This window comes from Arctopsyche grandis, chromosome 7 (genome assembly GCF_051622035.1).
Source record: "Arctopsyche grandis isolate Sample6627 chromosome 7, ASM5162203v2, whole genome shotgun sequence".
NCBI lineage: Eukaryota > Metazoa > Arthropoda > Insecta > Trichoptera > Hydropsychidae > Arctopsyche > Arctopsyche grandis.
In genome coordinates, this window is record NC_135361.1 from 23861975 (window position 1) to 23881727 (window position 19753).

The 19753-nt window shown below is 31.6% G+C and overlaps 1 protein-coding gene across 1 annotated transcript in view; it reads right to left on the reverse strand.

Annotated features, from left to right (window-relative positions):
• The window catches only part of IRSp53 (Insulin receptor substrate 53 kDa), a 312712-nt gene extending 303225 nt beyond the window's left edge, over positions 1-9487 (reverse strand). The window contains exon 1 of the mRNA XM_077434203.1: positions 9252-9487. The gene's annotated coding sequence lies outside the window, so the exon portion shown is untranslated. The remainder of the gene's footprint in view (positions 1-9251) is intronic.
• Positions 9488-19753: the final 10266 nt, after the last annotated feature.

Below are 19753 nucleotides of genomic sequence, written 5' to 3' on the forward strand. Positions count from 1 at the left end.
AATAAGCGTAATGATCCTCGTAGAAACGGAGGATAACAAACCAGGCAAGGACGTCGAGTCGCAACGGCGTGGAATACGTACTGAGAAAATGAGATTTTCAAGATTTTATATGAAAAATATGACGCGCTTCACCAACACAAACTTATCAAAAGATCATCGGTTCTCATACAAAAAAAATTTTATATATGTACTATGTATCATTGGTGTGTCGTTATTTGACAAGAGGTACTAAGCTAGTTAGTTCCCTTAATTATTTTACTCAATATTAAAAAATATCGACAATTCAATTACGATAGTACAAATTGTTTTCCATATTGATATTATTCAATGATTAGCGAAGTTCAGAAACCGGAATCGGCCCTACCTGAGGTAAAAGTAGCGGTAGTAGATTGTTATGGTATGGTCCGCCGCATCATTCGCTCGCACGGACTCTCTGTCTCAATTCTGATCCCTTCGCGGTATTGAAGAATTGTTATGTATAGGCGTTCCGTCAAAGATAAAATAAATTTTTGATCGTCTCTTTGAGCATTTATGGAATTTTCACTAAGAATATTCTGTTAAAATTACAAATGAGATGTGTAACACAGAACTTCTTGAGTACAAATATGGCAATAAATCATTCAGAAGATTATGTTCTAAAGACCAAAAATATGATATAGATAAAGGTATGTTTGCACAATTTTTTTTATTTTATCTTTAATTTATACCACGAAGGCCTAACAGGTAACCCCAATGCGCCTTCCTGGCCAGAAACATTGTATGTATATATTTGATACAAACATTATTAGTGTTACACAAAGTACATAAATACATATCATAAATTAATATCCACAAAGATATTTATGGTCAAATTTGTACATTTACAGCATTTCATACAATTCAGCGAAATTCGAGATTGCTGAAAACTCGAGATTTTGCGAGATTTTTGGAACCATTTCAATGAAAATCAGAAAAATGAAAGTCTGGCTAACAGAAACCAATGGGATTTGAACCCGTGACCACTTTATTCAAAGCATTATATACTAAACACTAGTCCATTCTGCTGGTTGAAATGAAAAATTATACTTATCACTCCAATACAGATTAATATAATTCAAAAATTAAAAATATTTTTTTCTCCATACCTAGTCGCCCGATTTAAAAGTGACGGCACGCCACTGGTCTGTATACTATTCACCCGATCAATCCCTTCAAATTTCTTCAATGAACGATTCCATAAATCAAATTTAACTCCATCAAATAAATTTGATTTATTCTGTTAAGAAAGAGCTTTGTAAAGCGAGTTGTAAATAAGCTGTCATTAAAATGCATTAAAAAAATTGAAAAATATGAGTCAACGCATCAATTAAGTAATTACAAATTATAAAATATTTTGAGCGTTGTTAATTTTTATTAATCATTATAAGTACTCCACAATATTGTAAAATATTAACATAATCAAACGCTATTAATTACAATCATGTGAAAATGTATCGATGTTGTGAAAAAGTTTTTGCGTCAGCGCTATCGGTTTTCCAACGTCATTTAACATAATGGCTGAATTTAGTACACGTATGTACATAGAAAGTGAGAATATCTCCGATGATTTAAATACCATTTTATGTCGTAATATATGTACGATGATTGCAGATAAATTTTAATTCACAAACAACCTGACGCGAAACGACCTTAGTGTGCCGACGAACGTTCTAAGCAGTAATGTACATACATAACACTGGATAATAAATACATACATACATACGAATGACCGCAAAACCTTCCGAGTGGATGACATAATAACGACAAGAATGCAAGTAAACACTGCAAAAGCAAATGCACAATGTAGCACACAGAGACAACAAGCGACATTTTCAATGGAACTCGTAGAACGGTTCATTATTCAAGTATTGAAATTGTGAATATGTATATAATATTTGCTAGAAAAACATACATACAGCATTATATGCAGGTACACATATACATATGTACATACATATATAAATAAAATGATCGTTTGATATGTGAGATTTCAAACCTGTCTGCAAGTTTTTAGTGTATATGAACGTTCAGGCTTTAGTCTAGCTTGGTGTTTCAAAGCGTACGTTTAAAGCGCCAAAGTACAATATGATGATATCCGGCTGGAAAACTTTTCACTCGCGCGAAAAGCTCAGCGGAAAACTTTCGCATCGGTCAAGCCGTTTTCCGTCCAGTTCCGGGTTAATCGAAATCTGTAGAATTTGGCTCGAAACTCTGGATGGGTAATCCGATGGTGGGATTGCCTTGGTTTCGTGGCCTGAGGCCAACTTGGACCCAGGACAACTGTTTGTCGAACCTGGCTGTCGAATGTTAAATACTACAACAGTATCATGTCATTATTGGGAAATTTTCAAAAAATTTATAGAATCGTATATTTTAAAGTTTAAGGCACAATATTGAAAAGTTACGCCCGCAATATGAATATTCACAGCATCTTTGCAATTCTTCATAAATCATGCATACGGTCATCAAAAACAGAATTTTTAACTCAATTTAAAATCATGTATCTGGCCCAATGGATACATGTGAAAAAAATGTGTAAAAAAAAGTATATTTTTGACTTTTAAAATTCGCTAGATAATTTATTATTAGTATTTTTAATGAATAGAAAAAAGCATCTGACTATTGATATCAATACTCATTTTTGGCACACCAATACCAGATTATGAATAAAAGACAGCAAAAGCCAAAAAGTATCTGTACAAAAAGTATGTTTGTATGTGTGTATGTATGTATGTACATATGTGCGAGAGTAATTGGACTATTCGTCACATTGCGTTGGTCTCAAAGACAATTTTTGCCATGAAAATCGCGAATACACAATATTTGGCACTTAAGTTCACGTTAGTATGATGGACTTTTCGGCTGCCAGATGTTCCGTTATAGAGATTTTAGTGACTTTGTGATGAGTACTTTGTGACCAGTTATCACCGAACCATGTGCGAGTGCATCGACAAATATGAAGATTTCAACAAAACAATTTTTAGAATACCGATCGTGTCAAGGAAGTGTGGAAGCGGGGTAGTGGGGAAGTGGGGGGTGTGGAGCTTCTGACATGTGCTCCTGATATTGAGCTAGTTGGAACGGGTGGGGTCAGCGTCAGATGCGCGGAAGCGTGCACACATACACACACACATTCATTCATCATTTCGACATGGGGAGCTTTTTAATACGCGCGCGCGCCTATATATTACCTTACACTATATTTATATATAACATATAACTTTATTTTAATTCGTGTATCAATTCCTTTCCGAAGCCACCCGTTGAAATTAACGGGCACAACATTATTCTGTAAATATTGCGCTTTTTTTAAACGCTCAAGTATGATAAACGAGAGGAAACCAACAAAAATCATTTTCATATTTGAATTCAGTGTATCAAACATAGTAAAGCTTGATTTATCTCCACCACGGTATATATTTTTTTGTTGCTCAGTGTTATATGCACTAAATTTATTATAAACAATTAATTCGATGCTTGTTATTTAAATAAAATCTCAATAAAAAAATATTTTAGAGATCATAAAAAATTAAATAAAAAATCAAACATACAAATAAACGCAAATTTGTTTATAAACAAAAATTTAAATGTATGTAGTTCGTTCAAATTTACCATACCTATAATTATCATTTCAATTTTATAGTAGAGAAAAAATTATATGATTACTTTTTTTGTAGGAAAGGCATTTTTGTAAATATTTTATCACTTTTTATTGATCAAGTTTTGTTGGAATACCACACAAATTGCGACCTTCTGCATATAAACAGGTTGAAAATATATTAAACTGTCAATTGAAGGTTCAACTTTCAAATGTCACTCGTTATGTAGATTTTAATCATTAATAAAAACGATTTATAAACCGACAAGTCTTTACATATGACATGCATATGTAAAGATCATAATTTAAAAAAAAGAAAAAACAAAATTACACCACTATTTGAATTGGGAATGTAATACATACTTCAGTTAATTCTCATTACAGCTCCATAATACGATAATGCGAAGCCCTGCATGAAAGCTCACGGTAATTTAATACACGACGTTAATAAGCATTCATTGCGTAAGATAAATAACAAAATTTAGCTCATTGTTGGGGTTATAATTATTCGCACGTGATTTATTATTTAAAATGAATAAACATTGGACGTTGGTCATTGTTTTCGTATGGAAATCTAATTGTCGCTTTGCGGCACGTTCGAATTTTCCACGCCTTTTCGAAAACGTTCTTACTGATCTGTGACAATCCACCGCAAAAGATGACAAATGACGCATGAAGTGACAATTTCTACAGCTAGATACGAACACAAAAAAATAAAATAAATAAAAAAGTACAACGAAGAAAAAGCCATACGAAAAAAAATTGCGCTCGCCCCATAAAACCATCACGGATGACTAGTCCTAGACTTTTCCTTTTTTTCTTTCATATCTTCATATCGAGAATATTTCGAATATTTTTCACGCGTACATTTTCCTATTCCTAGTGTGTGGATTCGTGTGCGTGAGAAATGTGTACACCCATAAAACGTTTTGTATTCTTTTCGGCAAATATACACGAGTAAAGTGCGTGGAATATTTGTATGACACGAGGAGAACGTTTTTGAAATTGTACCCATGAGTGAAATGGTGGTAAGTCAAAATCTGAAAATATCCCATCCCCCAGCTTCTTGCGAACCACCCTTAAGTACATACCTTCACATATTTGTACGGCTGTTCATAAACAGAAATAAAACATCCGAAACATAATACTGAATCAACTAGCGTTACACTTTGATATAAATATTATAATAAAATACTAAAAAGTATAACACCCATTCAAAATAATCATGAAAATATTTGAACTTTATACATACATATGTACAATTTTACATATAGCTCAAGTAAGAATCAGACTTGTATTATTTACAATGTTTTTTATATCACGAAAGCGTGTTTTAAAAAGTTTATTGAACAGATATTATATATATGTAATATAAAGGATGCTGTATTAATAACCAATATTGGTAAAAATCTGGTACATTGATATGAGACTTTTTTCCAGGAAAATAAATTCGGCTTTGTGAGATAAAAAATATAGCATAATTCAAACGAATATAGGTAAATACTAGGATTGTGATATTTTCAATTTATATATAATATATATGTAATATTGTATATTATATTATAATATATATAATATATTTCTTGGCTCCTATTCCAAGCACTATTCGACTTGATGAATCGTTGCTGCTGAGTCTTAATGTGATATTTTCCACCTTAGTGAGTGTAAACTGTTGGATATTATTCTAACCTATTTGTCTGGTAGTCTGCGCTCATCATTGCTTTCATGATTGATTGTGATTTACTCTCTTCAATTTTGGGCCTCACGGAGATGTTTTGTATTTGCAGTTGGTTCTTATTTATTGGAACTGGATGTAGGTGCAAGGCATTCCTTATGTTATATTTTATATTTGATATGTTTACGTTATCTGCTATTATTAATTGCTATTGTTTTTATGATTATGTATAAATGTATTTTTGTCTGTGTATATACATACATATGTCTATATTTATTTTTCTTTCTCTTTTTTCCTTTATAAGACATCCCATTCTTTGTTGTTTTTTATAATTTGTAATTATTATTATTATCCGTCATTATATAGCTTATTATTTATATGATTGTGTTCAATGTGTTGTTTGTGTATCTATAGTATTTTGTTATGTCTAATTTATTTAGTTATTATTTTGTTTCTTTTCTGTTATATTTTTGGCCATTGTGGCGCATTAGGAATTCCTGTAATGAATGCTAAAATGGTCCAAACTTTAAATAAATAAATATGTGCGTAGTAACAAAGATGATCTATTGTGATCATGAGAAAATAAGACCTGAAGGTTTTGTTTCATTTTTTTTGTATCCGAATTCCATTTAATTAATCTAGTAGTTATATTTATGATATAAATTAATATTATGTTATTTATTATATTGACATATAAAAACTAATTATTATTTTCCTTCAGATAAATAGACGCTTTTACAAGTGCTATGTAATTAGTTATTATTTTCGTTTATACATACATATGTACTTTTTTTATAAGCCGTAGAAATATACATTATAACCTATAACCTTCACTCAAGTGTAAATATATCGGTATTTTACAAGAAAATAAAATAACTGTTTTTCATAAAAGATCAATATCCAGAAAGAAAAAGAAAAAAATACATATAATACATTTCATCAAACAATCTTCACTATAAAAAAATTGTGACACATATAATAAATACCTTGTCAGTTGAACAAACGCAATACTGACATTGAGAAAAAAAATTACATAATCAATAAAAATAAATTTGACAAGATCTCGTGCGACTCCTGATAGAATAATACGTCACACATATTAAGAAATAATATATCACACTTGAATTAAAATGACAATGCACTTTTTATTCAAGTGCATTTTGGAGTCGAATTCGAACGTACACACAGCCCATTAACTATGTGAAGGACATCGTCGACATTTAAATTAAATTTCACTTTTAAAAAACTATTTATTATACATATAATCTTCAATATTGAAGCTTGAATAATAAAATATTAAACGTACAAAAAATCATATTTGCAAGAACGAGAAGAGCGTGATCGAGGGTAAATAACGCAATCCAACCGCGATGACATAATTCGAATAATAGCGGCTTTGAACGATGGAAGGAAATATAATACTTTCACCGTTATATTACTATTATATTCTAATTTTTAAATTTACAATATATGTATCTATAAACAGAATGTGGCGAGTTCGTGCTATTTGGCCTCGAACGTTGCGCAATCGGACGTGATATCTTGCAATCTCAAAAGGCACAGAAAACCTTAACTCGGCAACAAACAAACTCTCGATCGGAAAGTTTTCTTGAAAGCTTGCAAATTCTCATAACGTGTTAACTTTAAAATATTACTTTGTCAGTACGGCTTTAACAATCACACAATGGGTATAAACATTTATTCATATGGGTATAATTTTGGGTAACGTAACAAAGTAATCGTATCTATATATTAGTCATACAGTGAAGGTCATTTGATTGATATTTAAGAAATAAATATATATATATATTGATGGAATTGTAGGCATCTATACAAAAGACTACTTTATCCTTTTTAATTGTATAATCATATACAATATTTAAGAAAGCGTCCTTATTAATTGGACTGTATGTACCTTCATAATTAATATATCGCACGAAAAATTAATTTTAATTAAATATATTCTACAATACATAAAATTATTCCAATACTAAACAAATATATTGCACATGAGAAAAATTATTATTACTGGATTTTATTTATTTGCACTTTAAAATAACGAAATCACACGGATTTCTTTTTACTGGCAACGTTATATTTCCAATAAAGTATATATTATAGATGTATATATATATATATATATATATATATATATATATATATATATATATATATATATATATATATATATATATATGTATATATATATATATATATATATATATATATATATATATATATACATGTATATATATATATATATACATATATAAACTAATTGATTAATTCATATTGTATTACAGGTGGAAGATATAAGATGAACAATCTTCTTGAATTAACCAATAATTACGATTTGGAAATTGAACAGAAAGCAAGTGAAATAATTCATAACAGACGTAAAGCAAAAGATAAAACGACAACCCAGTTTTTAACAAAATTGTATTGGAAATAAAGTTGAGATGTACCAAGTGAATAGTATTTATTTTAAAGTTAAAAGTATCAGAAATAAAATTAAGGTGTGCTAAATGAATAGTACATATCTAATTTAAAGTGTAAAGTACCCGTATTAAAGTTCCGTATATACTATGTATGCTATAAAAAATACTATCGAAAATAAAGTTCAATTATATATGTATGTACATATGTATTCCCCTTAAAAAACGTTTTTCATACATGTACATAAAATGTTGCAATAAAATTTAATCTAAAATGAAAAAGGTTAAACACACATAAATTATTCATCAAAAAGCAAAATCAAGATTCCAATTTTAACACAACATTCATACATTTCAAATGTAAAATAAAAAATCAGATGTACTATATAACTTAAACAATTTTTAAAATTGCATACTAAAAATCACCAGTTAATAATAATAATAATAATATAATAATAATTAGAATAATAAACTATAATAAATAATTAATTAAATAAAGTACACGTTGTATTTAAAATGATATTCTACAGATGTGAAGGTTATTAAACCGCAGTCATGACACTTTAACGTTGGACTTGATACACATTCTCGTCAACAAAATCCAGTCAACTATGACAGACCGCTTGAGAAATACTTCAGATGATTTCATACATAACCTGCATACTAAACTAAATTGAAAACTAAACTTTATATTAAAAAAATATGTACTGCGAAAATCGATATTTAATATAATATATTAAAATATAAACACCTGATGCTTAATTTTTGCGACCTGTACAACGATCGAATTAGCAAAGTTCAACCGTTGTTAATGAATATATTAGATTACATTAACTTAATTATTTAATATATATTATGCTAAACGACTGAACGAAATCATTACTTTTGAGTATCAACATTTGAGCCGTCATATTTGAAAGTTCAATTTTCAGTTCCAAAAACACTATTTCAGTTTGACTTAATTCGCAAGTTCAGAAGCATAATAAACGTATTACAGGCCACCCGTATTTTTATTAAATATTGTACAGCGCAAAACATTATATTCAGTGGTGTAGTCGGGCCAGGTCGCCGCCCTGGCACATTGATTGATATAAACAATGTTATTCGAGTAAAATTAAAGAATATTTTGGCTAATATTTCATATAAAATTTTGTATTTTGCGGGGGGGGGGGGGGGTCGTAAAAATTAAACACTTTCTTATTAATTATTTATCGAAATGAAGAAAAGTGGACTTACGCCACTTTCAAATATATCGGCTCATATGTACATACAATCAGACGTTTTTAAACCATTTGATCGAATTATTACAGTTGTGTTTTCTGTCACGCCAACAAACAGAATCAAAACTATGTTCATATATATAAATAAAAATTTACATTGAAATGCAATTATGCACTGCATAATGAATGCTTCAAACCGGCAAGTTATAATAAAAGAGATACAATCACCGGCGCATTCGAAAAGTCAACGTGACTCGTACTTCTTCCACTTATAGTATTGTATATATGACAGGTAAGTAACTTACGCCAGTTCGTATCCGAGAAGTGAGAGGTGTCCGTACACAAAGTTTCAGTTTCGCAAAGTTTCGCAAAGATCACACGCACGTCACAACAAAACGCACGGCACTCGTCTCTCGACGGTTGAGATTTTCGTATACTTCGGAGATCGCGGAAAATTCGCCAGAACCGGAAGTGGCTCGAGAGTGAGTTGAACGCGCGGGACGCGTCCGCACGACACGGACCGCAGTGAGCGACTGAGTGCGCGAGAGGGCCGCTCGGAACACTCCCAGCAACTTTCTAAAACTAAGGCTAGGACCTAGGGCCGACCCTCCGGTTCTCGGGTCCTCCGAACCGAGATGGGGCACCCGAAGGGAGCGTTCTCTTCCGGGTCCGGTTCGGTTCCCGCGATTTCCTCGCTCTCCGCGGGACAAATTTGGCCGCACCGCAATACGCGCAAATTGAATTACGCTAATGTTAAATATGTAGGTTCAACGACTTTTGACATCTTTAAAAGCGAATTCTTTAGAGCTTTGCATACGTGAGGAAAAAACGTTAGTGTTGACTGTTTTCATTATGTATTACATTTATATACAAGTGAACGTTTGTGTGTATTATACATACATATATACAGTGGTGTAGTGCCAAATAAAAAAGTACCAGGGCGGTGTTCAATTTTTACGACCCCCCCCCTTCCCCGCTTTTTTCCGTTAATTAAAAAATATGTATCCTAATATTGGTATTACAAACTTGGACACTAAACGCCACAAAGATGCTACACAAAGTCAAATGCACTCAAAGAAGTATGGAACGCTGTATACTTGGCATAACGAGGGAAGACAGGCAGGAAATAATAAGTAATGAAGAAGAAATAAAGAGACGTATGAAATTAGGATGGAGTGCATTTGGACGAATGAATGCGGTTTTTAAATCAAAAATGCCACTTTGTCTGAAGAAAAAGATCTTCGATCAATGTGTTTTGCCAGTGATGATGTATGGATATGAAACTTGGACATTGAACGCCAAGTTGCTATACAAAGTCCAATGCACTCAAAGTAGTATGGAACGCTGTATGCTTGACACAACGAGGAAAGACAGGAAGCGGAACACGTGGGTGAGAAGTATGACAAGGGTAGTGGACATAGTGGATAGAGCAGTGGTTCTCAGGCGAAATTTTACCGTGGCCGCACACGTGATAATAGTGGTCCCATGGAAATGTCTGGTGGCCGCACCAAATTTAATCAAATAAATAAAATTTTAACATTTTGGTATCTATTTATTTAATAATAATGCAAATGGAAATTGCTCAATACTCCTTTCTTCCAATGCAAGCCGCATTGCTGATTCTAAGTTTGCGTCTTTTAGCTGGTTTCTAAATTTGTTTTTAATAAAGTGCATTACACTGAATGATCTTTCGCAATATACGGTAGTGGGGAAAATAGACAATATTAAGAAAGCAATTGTTGCCAAATCTTTATATTGGTTTGTTTCATTGTCAACGTATGTTTCCGACCAAAATTTTTGAACCGAAATATTATTAAAATGGTTATTAAGTAGTTGATCATGACTAATTTGTAATAATGCATATTTTACGTTAGCCCAGTTAATTAATCTCAATACTGAAAATGATTTTAATCTATTTTGTAGTACTATAAAATTTTCATTTCTCATCATAATAAAAAGGGAAGATATAAAAGAAACAATTTTAAAAATATTCAATTCTTCGAACCTTTTATCAAATTTCAGATTCAGAGATTTAAGACACCATTATTTTAAATTTTAATTTTGAAGTTGTGTCTGTCATATTATCTATGAAATCACTCACAGAAGATAAAATTGAAAAATTGTCATTTTCAACTTCTGTCACAAGGCTTTTCGCTATAATTTTAGTTTGTTAATGATGAGCATGGTTTCTATTATTGTTGAGTTACTTTTTTGTAGTATTTAAAATATATTTAATTTTTTTTAAATATTAGTATTATTTACTATCAAGTCGCTGGTGGCCGCAGTAAAATCCACTAGTGGCCGCATGCGGCCACCGTGGCCGCACTTGAGAACCACTAGGATAGAGTAAAGAGATTGAAATGGTAATGGGCGAGGGAATGTGGCTAGAAGAATAGACGAAAGGTGGACAAAAGAAGTGCTTGAATGGTATATTTAGGACAAATAATAGACATGTCCGGTAGTAATGAAGAAAAAATAAAGAGACGTGTGAAATTAGGATGGAGTGCATTTGGACGAATGAATGCGGTTTTTAAATAAAAAATGCCACTTTGTCTGAAGAAAAAGATCTTCGATCAATGTGTATTTCCAGTGATGACATATGGATGTGAAACTTGGACATTGAACGCCAAGTTGCTACACAAAGTCTAATACACTCAAAGAAGCGTGGAGCGTTGTATGCTTGGTAAAAGAGATAAGACAGGAAACGGAATACGTGGGTGAGAAGTATGACAAGGGTAGTGGATATAGTGAATATAATGAAAAGATTGAAAGGGCAATGGGCGGGCCACAAAGCTAGGAGAATGGACGAAAGTTTGACAAAAGAAGTACTAGAATGGTACCCGAGAGAATGCAAAAGGGTAAAAGAAAGACCGCAAAGAAGAATTTCCATTTCGCACCAGGTGGACAAAATGGAAAATGTGTGTGGTGAAATGGATGAGTGGGGTGCAAAACGGAGACGAGTGGAAGCGTGTTGGAGAGGCCTTCATCCAGCAGTGAATGGTGAATGGCTGTAAATGATGATGATGATTGGTATTACAAATATTTATAAAAAATCAAATGCTAATTAACTTAAAAACTCAACCAAAATGGTCTGAGTAAGGCTTATTATTTTTTTACAATATAATATACAGTTCTGAAAATTTTATATGATTCGATTTCGGCATCATTCAAAGTGTCTATAATTTTTTCAATGGGTTGTTTTAAAAAAAAATCTGCATTCAAATGGGCATTTGAGTGAGGATACCGTTATAGTCACCAAATTTTAAAACGAGAGTCTGCTCACAATATTTAGTATACAACATTTTATATGAAATATACGCATAAATATGTTTTAATTGTATTCGAAATCAATTTTTATATCAAAGTACCAGGGCAGCAACCTGGCCCGACTACACCACTGATTATATAGGTAGAATGTTCGAAACGTCTTGGATGACGAAGTGTTTGCTAATTTTTTTCAATAACAAAACATTTCGATATGCATCTAAAACTACGCATATAACTTATTTATTACAAGTTTTTTATTATTTTATTTTACTATGATGCAATTACGGGTTTTACCTTTGATAATAAACACCTATGGTATTAAACTTGTATATACATATGTTATATTCGAGGTGTATTTTCAGTTGTAATATATTCCAACTGGCGTTTTAGGTCGTTCACATTCGAATACAATTCAACTAGTAGATTATAATATTTATTTATTTTATAGTTTTGGACCATTGTGACATTACAGGAATAACCTAAAGTGCCACAATGGCCTACATAAGAACACAAGAGTTTAAAAAAAATTATATACTGGTATATGTATGTATGTACTGTATGTACAAAATATCTGTACCTTCTGTACAGTTTTAGGTAATCTGTATTCATTTTTGTTTTTTGATACTTGAATATTTTCTTTACGTGGCAATAAGTATCTTAGCTAAGAATTCAAGTGAGCTAAAACCTACTTAAGCACATCAATTTGGATGTTTATTTTTTAAATTATCGGCCTTCAGTGCCTCTCAAAGAAAATGTGAGACCCAGGGCAATCGATATTAAGCCCCCCCCCCCCCTTTTAAAAGTTCAAAACCATTAAAAAAAAAGCTTCAATTAAGAAACTTTTAAAAAATATTATACATATAACATAAAAATGAAAGTAAAAAAAGTTTTTATTTTTTATTTAATATTTATTTTTTTAATAATAGCTCCATCCACCATAAAAAAATTTAAACATTGTATGTTCGACAGTTCTACGTAAAAGATATTTAATTTTTCTGACAGTCTTAGGTTAAAGGCCCTAAAATTGAAAGATACTTAAAATTGCGAGGCCCTTACAGTGATTCCCCTTCCCCCCACTACCTGGCGACAGTACATGTAGCTTTAATCCAATATTTTGTCAATCAAAGGATACAAACAGCAAGTTTGGGATTTTATTTTACAAAGTAGTAAAAGGAATAGTTATAATGGACGTCAGTAGAAAGGTCTTTGTGAAAATTTATGAGGAATATTTGAATATAGACTTAAAAGCTAAAGGTCCTTCGGTTGACATTTCAGAGGCAGTACAAGATAAGCTTTTCTGTAGGAAACGTGTGAAGGTACCAAGACTCTGACATAAGGACTGGAGATATATGTAGATGAAAATTTATGAACTGTTTTTGTTTTGTAAAACTAATTTGTATTAGTGCAAATTATTATTTTAAGTATTTAATAAACTCACTGAAAGTTCAAAGAGTGATTATTCCATCTTTAGGGCAAGACAACAGCTCAGTTTCTATAGATGCTATGTATGTATTTCTGAGATGATTATGCACAACCGAATTTGTTTTGAAACAGGCAATTCAAGGTCATCTAATGACGTAACCTTGAATGAATAGCGTCTTAAAACAATTCTATGTTTAGAATTTCGAGTGTGGTTTAAAAAGCCATTGTCAACTCAATGTCGTTGATTTTTTCGAGAGTGTCTTGAAGAAAAAAAGTGAAAATTCAATCTGTAAACGAACCGAACACGATTTGAATGAAAACATTTACCATATCATCAGCGTCATTTTGACCAATCATCGTATGCCGTTTCGAATTTGTAAATCAAAATTTATCCGATTGAACTAATTGCGTCTGTAAAAATGTCATTTACTTTCTAACATGCGAAAATTTTATTTCAACGCTGACTTTCAAATCAATTAAAAAATTTCCGCTTGAAAATACATAAATGTTTTCCATTCGTTTTTATTGCAGTAATATTTGATTGAATTGTGACATTCAAAAATGTCAAAAATCTACAACACGCGACTATTCGTTTCATTCAAACGATTCACGTTTTATGCACGTAATCGGATAAACACACGGAAAAACAACAGAAAATTGATGCTTGCGTCATGACAACGCCCCTTTCAATTCAATAATCTGAGAATTTCGGAAGCTTTGACGACTCCTAATACACAGATAGGGACTTAAAAACCACACTTATTCCATATATAGTATCATTTATTTCATGCATATGTAACAGTCGAAGTGTATTTTCAGTTTTAATACATTCCAACTGACATTTTAGGTCATTAATATTCGAATACAATTCAACTAGTAAATTATATATCTACAAGCGCAAATACACTTTCAACAATGTATACCAGTTGTAATACGACAGTTGAGTTTTGACAGCTCTGATGCGTTAGAATTCAATAATGCGTTAATATTTGATGAGTATTACGAATAAAGGTAATGAATACCGTATTAACTCTACGAATGTGTTCAAAACAAAAATGAAACTTTCCAACTCAATTTACTAATCGAGTGACGCTTTCACGGTAACCTAACCTGGTACCAATTTATAATTGAACTATATTTTCAGTAGTAATATATTTTGACCAGTTGGAATGTAATTCACCATATGAATCAACTTACGTGGGTTAGAAAGAATATATTCCAACTAGGAAAATATATTATGTAAAACTGAAAATAAACCAACTTATAACCGTAGTTGCTACCAGGTTAGTTGGAATATATTCAAACTACTCAAAATATATTACGACCCAAAGGTACACTTACATACGTATATATGTATGTACATATATTTGATTTTGATTTGTAAATGCTTTTTATTATTACTAAATTATGTTCACAATACATCTTATATCTATTTTAATAGCTACTGATCTACTGATCATTTTCTACTTTACAATTTTAATTTAATTTTGTTAGTAATCATAGTATTATATTATTCCCATGTTAATTTACAGCATAATAGGAAAAAGAGCTCAAAAACCTATTTGCAATTCTTATAAATGCTCATAATACATCTAATACATAATATTAATTAGATACTCTCTAAAGTAGATGACCTAAAGCAGTTTGTGTTTAGGTAATCTGTGTTTATACCTAAAGGGTATAGGCATTTTGTTGTAATCACCGAGACTCTTCACAAGTGTGTTAGTATGGTTAAAATATGTACATACATATGTAAATGCATCATAGCTTAGACTCTGAACATTGTAATCACATCTGATCTAATAAAAAAAACTTTATTGTTTCATCGAAATTTATCACCCGAAGCTATCTTTTTTTTTCATCACTGATCTGAAGTGTCAGTGGATCACAATTTTATGTTGAAAACTGTAAATCATTAGAAAGCTCCATGCTTAGAGGTGTCTTACTGGAAGTGTGTAGCAAAAATATAATTTCAGAAAGTGCCCAGTGACAAAACAATGAGATAATATGTAATTGAAGTTCGATTGTATGTACATGTTGAGAAGCTGCGTCACACGATGACCTACATATTTTTGTGGTCAATTGTTATTCTGCACAGCCAGCGGGCTCGTCAGCAACCATACTATAGCCATTATCATCATAATAACCGTTTAGCGAGTTGGTTCGTCTCATCTGAAAACTATTTTGTCGTCAAATTTGATAAAATTAACATCGCCGCACGTACGCGAACTGACCTACAAAATTGAAACACTTTACACGCCTTTAATATCACATACATAACTTGAGTTGTGATATCAAAAAAAATAGATGAGCTTTTTATATGCTATTGAAAAAAATCATACTTGAAATTGATTCGTCCGATTTTAGATCTAAAAAAATGTATGAAAATGTATGCTTTTCTAGGCTAAATACACTCATTAAAAACACGTCCTATTTAATTAATACTTGGTCATAAAATTGCGTAATTTATCAATGATCCTTTCGGGACTAATTCAACACTTCAATATCCCATCTGACGACCATTACTGTTAAAACAACGCCTGTTTTTCCGTAAAAATATTAACACGAACTTTATTATTGTTTATTATTGTCGGCTTAAGCACTATTTATGTACATACATATGTACATATGTGCATTACATTACATCAAAGGCTCACACCAAAGTTAATTTATTATTATTTTTAAGCCTATTTTATGATCGCATGACTTTCGTTGCAAACAAATTTCAGTATTAAGCCAGGGCTGTGGAATTGTAAGCTTTTTGGCTGGAGTCGGAGTCGATTTCGCGTTTAAATCATGTTTATTTTTTTATTTTAATAATATTAAATCACCACCAAGAGTGACTCGCCAATGCATGCATATCTGAGATACAGTGTTTCTATATTTTTCGTTTTCTCATATTTATAATAGTTTAGCTCACGGTTTGTATATGCTAAATATATACATACATAGCTCACTGGTTGCGTCAATGCTATCCACCGACAGGTTCCAGATTTTCGCTCTGGTTTGACCTCGATTCAAAAGAATTTATTCTGAATATTTCTGCAGTGCTGCTGGATATGGATATTTGTGACTTTAAATCGATCGGTTCCTATTAGAGTTCATTGTTTAAGCGATTCCTTGCTAAATTGGGAACTAACTTACCTACTATTTATCACCACTAATTGAATATAATTCAAATTCATAATCTATAAATTTATATACGTTCATTCAAGATTAAAAATATAGGTCTCGGTTTAGGGTTACTGGTAATGGCTCCATGGTGAAATACATATGTATACTTTTTTAAATAATAAATATATTTGACAAATCCATTACACCAAATTCGTATATGTATATATGTATGTACATATACATATGTATATAAATAAAGTTTAATTGAACTTTAATGATTTACATCCTCATTATACATAGTTTATTGGACACGAATTAGTTCGTCCTCAAGATATATTCAAATATTAACCAAATGACATAAAAATGTCATTACAATTTAATTTATCATTATAGATTTTTTTAAATCAGAGTAGGAGTTGGAGTCAGGTAGCAATACGTCGGAGTCGAAGTCGTATTTTTAACGACTTCTTTTAAACTTTTTTTTTATACTCATAAAGTATCCTAAACTATGTAGGAATCCCATTTAAAATACATGTAAATTTGATGCAAATTACATATGTATATGTAAAGGTATAATACTTAGAGACTTTCGTTTGAGACAGATGAGAAACCTAGATTTTGCGGATTCATCCTCATTTTTTTATTAGTAGAATGAATATAAACTATTTAACCTATGATCACAGTTTATTAATGCTTTATGAATAAATCAACGATAATAATTAGAAAGCAAAATTTCGTTCACAGATTATAAAAATGCAAAATTTAGATTAAAAAAAATAGCCACTGGGTCAACGACTATGAATGAATTAAACTAAATAAAAATCTTTACATATAAACAATTCATACTGCATCGTAAAAGCTTAATGAGCAAAACCAGTTTAACAAAGTGCAAAAAGTTGTTTCGAAGCCGACTGTGGCATATCGAATTGTACACTTCAAAGGCTTACCCAGCCTTTGTTTTTGACAACACCTTCATATATTTTTTTTGTAATATAAATCTTTTGATCGACTTCTTAAAACCGAACAACAATGTATGCGCACTTCCTTCTGCATCCGACTCGGATAAATATTCATGGCCCCGACCGTGACTCTTCTGTTAGCCCGATAAGTGTTTCGTTAGATTCCTACATAAATTTGAATAATATTCGTATAAATTTTGTAATAATGGCGTGAAGATGAGCCGAGATCCGACGAGCACAGAATGTCAAATAACCTGTTTATATTTTGTAAAGCGGGATACGTACCCACTTACTGATAAGAAACGGTGCGGGATCGTTTTCAGAGAGGGTCCATCTTCCGGAGACTTCAGATGTGGACGGAATTAATGACTATTATATTATTAGATTTCTATTCGAATATATGTATTACATTTATATAATACGGTGACAACCCTAACGAGGACAAAAGTGCCATCTTCAAAACCAGAAGCGATATCTTCGGAACGCGTTGACCCATTAACGCTCGAATCAAATAGCCAAAGTTAAATTGCGCAAAAGCCTTTTTACTTTATCAGCATAACGAAATCTTTAAATAAGTACTTGAAATTTAGCCTTGGAACGAAGGAAAATGATATCGCTTATAGCCCAGCTCGTTTTTATACCAACTGCACACAACACTGGAATCAACCAAAAACTTCAATACATTTCGATCAATACGATACAACAAATCAGATGAAGTTCCATGTCAATATGATTATATAGACAAGGTAGTTTACCTTCGTATTTAATCTCAAATATTGCCTCTTCACCTGAAGTACCTCACTGGCAAAAGTGAACAGTAAATAGAAAAAGGTTTGCTACAAGTAGTTCTCGTATGCTTTAGAGACATGAAAATAATATATCATATACATATGTATGTTTATAATGAATAGGAAGTTTATTTGGTTGTTCCGATGTTTTATGGATCTGTCTTAAATAATAAATCAAAAATGGCGAATGAGACCGGAAGCAACTGATCTAGATTTTGATTAGCATAATATTCGAATCAGTCTAATGCCCAAAGCAATAGATAATCGAAACCGTCTGGAACACACATAATTAAATAAATCTTATGAAGACTTCAGGAATCAAATTTGAAGTCTACATCTATTATCATTTATATAATCTATTATATTTTAAAATATACATGTATTTTTACTATTTTTTGGTAAGAAATACGGATTCCAATACCGGTACTACCAAAACCGGTTCTACTGAGTTTTTTGTGAAAAATTTACCCTCACAAAAAGACCGTTAAAATATGTATACTCTCGGTATTACCGAAATATATTTCAATTTTATGTCAGTTGAATTGTTTTGAATTTAGAAGAAAAAATATCGTATTGTATTGATTAGTCTAGTATTTATCAGTCGAAGTGTGTATGAGCCAACACTCAACATCCTTTTTGACCTACCATTCCAAGGAGCCGCTGAATGTATCAAAACATCGAAAGTATTCCAAATATATCGTTTTTATACCAGAGACTATTTTCTAATACATATATTGATTTATGTATAATTAACTGAGAACAATGAGAAGCATTGCATACATATATAAAAATTTCCCTGCGGTCTTCTTTTTACCCTTTTGCATTCTCTCGGGTACCATTCTAGCACTTCTTTTGTCCACCTTTCGTCCATTCTTCTAGCTTCGTGGCCCGCCCAGTGCCATTTCAATCTCTTCACTCTATCCACCATATCCACTACTCTTTTCATACTTCTCACCCACGTATTCCGTTTCTTGTCTTTCCTCGTTTACCAAGTATACAACGTTCCATACTTCTTTGAGTGCATTGGACTTTATTTATCAACTTGGCGTTCACTTTCCAAATTTCACATCCATACGTCATCACTGGCAAAACACATGGTTCTTTTTCTTCAAACAAAGTGGCATTTTTGATTTAAAAACCGCATTTATTGGTCCAAATGCACTCCATTCTAATTTCATACGTCTCTTTATATCTTCTTCATTCCTACCGGATATGTCGATTATTTGTCCTAAATAAAAATAATTATCGACTACTTCT